This window comes from Etheostoma cragini, chromosome 18 (assembly GCF_013103735.1).
Source record: "Etheostoma cragini isolate CJK2018 chromosome 18, CSU_Ecrag_1.0, whole genome shotgun sequence".
Lineage (NCBI taxonomy): Eukaryota > Metazoa > Chordata > Actinopteri > Perciformes > Percidae > Etheostoma > Etheostoma cragini.
In genome coordinates, this window is record NC_048424.1 from 17,643,932 (window position 1) to 17,649,944 (window position 6,013).

The following is a 6,013-nucleotide window of genomic DNA, read 5'->3' on the forward strand; positions in this document are numbered from 1 at the left end:
TTTTGGAAAATGGCTGCAATGAAACAAAGAGTGAAAAATTTAAAGGGGTCTGAATACTTTCCGTACCCACTGTACACAATAAGTTACATCAATGGTATTGCTACTAAATATTTGCGCCAGAGAAATAGTAATGGTACTTGTACCAAAGATGCCTATTTTCTTCTTATTTTGGCACTTGCTACCTTACTGTACCTCACTTCCTTTCTTCCCCATTGTCAACACTGATTGGCTTTGCTTCTACTCTAAATACCTGATTGAGTTTACATGGTCACTCCTTATTTAAGACTGCACTCACTCTAAGTCAGTCTCTTTTCAACTTCACATGGGGCAGCAGCTAGTAAGATGATTTTTATTGTGCACCTCATTTCTTGATGACATTGCTAATCTTTGAATAACAAGTTCATTTATCTGTTTACTTTATGATGAACATGTCTGAATAATGAATTTGTTAAGTTCTAATTTTTATTTGTTTCTTCCCAGATTCTCCAACCCATGTGTCTATTCTGTATCGACTAACATTTGCTTCACCCCCTTTTGTTGAATAAATCAATGCGATCAACCTCTAAAACTGAACCCTCCTTTGGTTCATTGTTGGTGTCTTTCTATTATTTTTCTCAAGGACAATCACTGCCTGAGTAGTTTGCCATAGCTGTTGATCCTGCCACTTGCAGAGCCAGATGTGTTTGCTAACACTGGAGCCCTGGAAAACATTTGAAAACTACATGATATTTATTTTATTTTTTTATAGAGAGATAAAACAAACAAGTTTTACACCGCATTGGTTGTAATTATGTATGGAGATGAAATATCTTTTAATAGTTGTAATAACTTAAAAGGAGTTCATCATTTTCTTTTATTTAAACAATTTTAAAACAAAGGTAACTTTATACAGTTATTTCCACCTGGAAATAAATAAAGGGAATGCTATGCAAATTGTGTAGATGTACAGAATGTAAAATGAAGGCGTTTTAATGAGTTGAATCCAAGTCCTTCCTCTGTAGGAGACTGTAATATTTACAGCCCAAATCCCCAATGCTCTAAAGTTAGACATTAAGATTATTTAAAAAATGTTGGAAAATAGATTAGATTAGGTTATTACTACTTTAATTCATTCTGATCAGGTGTAGCTAGTCAGATGATACAGTCGGGTCCATAAATATGTGTGACATCAACACAATTCTAATCCTTTTGGCTCTATACACCATCACAATGGATTTGATTGTGCTTTAACTTCAGACATTCAGCTTTACTTTGAGGTTATTTACATCGGTACATACGGTGTAGGAATTACAACAGTTTGTATATGTGCCTCCCATTTTTGAAGGGACCAAAAGTAAATGTAGATATGCAGAGCCACTCCGTGCCCCCGTGCCGGTCCTTGACGTTTTTCCAGGATTTGCACAGTGAGTTGTATAAATCATGGGATTCATTTTACTCTGCCTGGCTTTCTACTCCCCAGCTGCTGGAGTATGGCAATGGGATTAAGGACTGCGGCTACGGGACGATGCCGCGGGTTGAAGACATTCTGGTGAGTTACCTTTCTCCCCAGCAGACGTAGTCTTTCAGCCAGCCGGCGCTGCCGACGGGACCGTGTGTTCCCCGCTGGTGGGGAAGGCGTATATGGCGGTGGGCCAGGCTGGATTGAGCTTGCACACCATTGGTTTTGCTGGCCTACCAGGCGGGCCTGTTGTTGGAGATGGGCCACCCACCGTCAGAGCCGGAAACGGAGTGTGGCTTCTCGCGGTCCCCCTCGTGCAGCTCGGGACGCAGGGCAACGCTCCCGCGCACCCCTCCTCGGCAGGTCGGACCTGAGAGACGTCAGCTAGTCGTGGAGGGGCAAGGCGCGGAGGTCCTGACTGTGTATTTAGCCCCCGGAGGCCGACTGAGATCCCCTCCAGGGTGGCCGCTAGCGTTGTTGTCCCACCGCCGTGGCGCTCGGGAAGCAGTAGCCGCCCCCGAGCCTTCCCCGCTCTGCCAGCCCCAAGGGGTGGCAGTGGGCCGGAGGTTCGGCTCCCGAACTGCGGTTCATCGACGGGTTCTACCTGGCAGCCCGCTTCAGGGGCTCGTTCTTGATCGGCAGGTTGCACCAACCACCAGCCCTAAGGGGTTGGTTTGCTGGCGGATTTTGCAGAAGCTTGGCGGGGCTTGGAGAACATTCCCCGTGGGTTCTGCAGTCCGCGGGGTGGTCTGGACTGTGGTGCGCCCGGACCAGGGCCTGGTGCTGGGACGGGAAGTGCGCTCGCTGCTGGAGAAGGGGGCCGTGGAGCTCGTTCCCCCGCTGGCCTGTGGGTCCAGTTTCTGCAGCCGGTGCTTCCTGGTTCCCATGAAGGACGGAGACCTGCGCCCTATTCTCGATCTGCGGGTTCTGACCGGTCTCTGAAGAGACTCAGGTTCAAGATGCTCACCATCCCCGCCGTCGTGTGTCACATCCGGTCCAAGGACTGGTTTATCACGTGGATCTGAGGGTCACATACTTCCACGTCTCCATTTGTCCTTCACACAGGAAGTTCTGAGGTTCACCTTTGGGGGCCTGGCGTACCAATATCAGGTTCTTCCCTCCGTCCTGGCACTCTCCCCAAGTTTATGGATGCGGCACTGGCCCCTTTGCGGCTCCAGGGCATCTGGGTCCTCAATTACATCGACAACTGGCTTATCCTGGCTCGGTCTCGGGAGTTGGCGGTTCGGCATCGAGATGTCGTCCTTACTCATCTTCTTCGTTTGGGGCTGAGGCTCAACGCGGGAGTGAGTGTGCTGGCACCCGCCCAAAGGACTGTGTTCTTAGGGGTGGTGTGGGACTCGTTTACGATGCTAGCACGTCTGTCTCCGGCACGTGTCGAGTCCATTCTGGCCACGGTGAAGATTGTGAGGCTGGGCCGCGCCATCAAAGTGAAACACTTCCAGAGGGTGTTGGGCCTCATGGCAGCTGCTTCCAGCGTGATACCTTCTGGTCTTCTGCACATGAGGGCCCTGCAGTGGTGGCTGAAATCCAAGGGGTTCTCCCCGAGGGGAAACCCGTTCCGCCTGATACGGGTTGCGCACAAATGTCTTCGTGCCCTATCGGTGTGGAAGAAGCCTTGTTTCCTGTCCCAAGGACCCGCGCTGGGGGCACCCTGTCGCCGTGTAATCGTTTCGACAGACGCTTCCATCGCTGGGTGGGGCGTCCTTACTCATCTTCTTCGTTGGGGCTGAGGCTCAACGAGGGTAAGAGTGTGCTAGCACCCGCCCTAAGGACTGTGTTCTTAGGGGTGGTGTGGGACTCATTGACAATGCTGGCACGTCTGTCTCCGGCTCGTGTCGAGTCCGTTCTGGCCACGGTGTGGAGTGTGAGTTTGGGCCGCGCCATCGCAGTGAGACACTTCCAAGTGGTGTTGGGCCTCATGGCGGCTGCTTCCGGCGTGATACCTTCTGGTCTTCTGCACATGAGGGCCCTGCAGTGGTGGCTGAAATCCAAGGGGTTCTCCCTGGGGGGAGATCCGTTCCGCCTGATACGGGTTACGCACACATGTCTTCGTGCCCTATCGGTGTGGAAGAAGCCTTGGTTCCTGTCCCAAGGACCCGCGCTGGGGGCACCCTGTCGCCGTGTAATCGTTTCGACAGAGGCTTCCCTCACCGGGTGGGGCGCGGTCATGGACGACCACTCTGCGAGGGGTGTTGGGCCATGACGAGTGATGCTCCTGCCAATCGATTGCCTCGAGATGCTGGCTGTGTTCCGGGTTCTGAGGAGCTTCCTGCCTGCACTCCTGGGTCACCACGTGCTGGTCAGGTCTGACTATACAGCAGTGGTGGCCTATCTGAATCACCAGGGGGGTCTGCGCTCGCGCCTTCTCTGCAGACTGGCGCATCAGCTCCTCCTGTGGTCCCAGCGAAGACTGCTCTCTCTCGGAGCCATGTTTATCCCTGGGCTTCAGAATCAGGGTACGGACCTGCTGTCGAGACAGGGGCTGAGGCCCGGGGAATGGCGGCTCCACCCCGAGGTGGTGGAGTCCTTGCGCGGAAGGTTTGGACCTATAGACTTGGATTTGTTTGCATCTCGGGAAACTACGCACTGTCCTCTGCGGTTCTCCCTGACGTCGCCGGCCCCGCTAGGGCTGGACACCATGGTGCGGGAGTGGCCGAGGCTGCGTCTGTACGCTTTTCCCCCAGTTGCTCTGCTCCCGGGGATCCTGGAGAGGGTCCGTCGGGAGGGCATCCGCCTGCTTCTGGTAGCACCACTCTGGCCGACCCAAGTGTGGTTCTCGGACCTGATGGCGCTCCTGGACGGTCCACCATGGCAGGTCCCTCTGAGGAGGGATCTGCTGTCCCAGGGAGAAGGCCGGGTTCTTCACCCTTGCCCCGCCCTGTGGCAGCTGTGGGTCTGGCCCTTGTAGGGGCCCAGTACCGGGAAGCGGGCCTAACGGCAGGAGCGGTCGAGACTCTCCTTAGCTCCAGGGCCCCGTCTACACGGAGGATGTATGGCCTGAAGTGGAACGTCTACTCTGCCTGATGCAGAGGACGCATGCTGGACCCTGTTACCTGCCCGGTGGTTCAGGTGCTGGAGTTTCTGCAGTTTCTGCCGTGGGACCCGGAGGATGAGGCCTTCGACTCGCCCTAGGATTCCCACCTGGGATCTGGCGGTGGTTCTCGAAGCTTTGGCTGAGGCCCCCTTTAAACCCTTGGAGTCGGCAGAGGCCAAGTACCTGACCCTGAAGATGGCCTTCCTCCTTGCTATCACCTTTCTGAGGAGGGTGGGGGATCTCAAGGCTCTTTCGGTTGCTTCCCGATGCCTGGAGTTTGCCCCGGGTAATGTGAGGGCCATCCTGCTCCCGGTTCCGGGCTACATTCCCAAGGTGCAGTCCACTGTCATGGGGCCTGTTGTACTGCAGGGATTTCATCCTCCACCTCATGTGACGGCGGAGGACGGGAGGCTCGATTTGCTCTGCCCTGTCAGAGCCCTGAGTATCTTCCCTCTGAGGTCCTCCCAGTGGCGGAAGACAGACCAGTTGCTGGTGTGTTTCGGGTCCCCCAAGGCTGGGCTCCCCGCTCCCAGACGTACTGTCAGCAACTGGATCGTTCAGACTATCAACCCTGGCCTATCAGGTGTGCGGCTTGCCTTCACCTGTGGCTGTACGGGCTCACTCCACGAGGGGCATGGCGGCCTCCACGGCTCTCCTCTCTGGAGCGTCTCTCCAGGGGGTTTGTGACGCAGCTGGCTTGCGCAGCATTTGACACCATCTGTCACACCACCCTCCTCAATAGGCTATCTTCCATTGGCATAACCCACACTCCATTAGACTGGTTCACATCTTACCTCTCTGGTCGCACACAGTTCATTCAACTCAAGTCCTGTGAATCCATTCCCTCCTCTATCACTTCAGGTGTGCCCCAAGGCTCTGTTTTGGGGCCCCTACTCTTCATCATTTACCTGCTTCCCCTCGGCAATATCTTCCGCAAATTTAACATTCACTTCCACTGTTATGCCGATGACACTCAGCTCTACCTCTCAACCAAACCCTCGTCCATTCTCCCGCCCACCTCCCTTACGGATTGCATCTCTGAAATAAAAATCTGGCTCACCCAAAACTTCCTCAAATTAAACCGTAATAAAACCGAGGTTCTCCTCATTGGCACCAAAGCCACTCTTTCCAAAACAGACAGTTTTTCTCTCACAATTGACAACTGCTCCGTCTCACCCTCCCCCAAGGTTAAGAGTCTGGGTGTCATCCTTGACAGCACATTATCCTTTCAACCCCATGTCAATAACATTACCCGGTCTGCCTACTTCCACCTACGTAACATCAATCGCCTCCGCCCCTCCCTTACCCCCCACACTGCTGAAATTTTTGTCCACAGTCTTGTCACTTCCCGTCTCGATTTTTGCAACTCTCTCCTCTTCAGTCTCGCTCACGTATCCCTCCACAAACTTCAATTAGTCCAGAATTCAGCTGCCCGCATCATAACTCGAACCCCCTCCATCCACCACATCACTCCTGTCCTCCAACAGCTCCACTGGCTCCCGGTCCAGTTCCGTATCAAA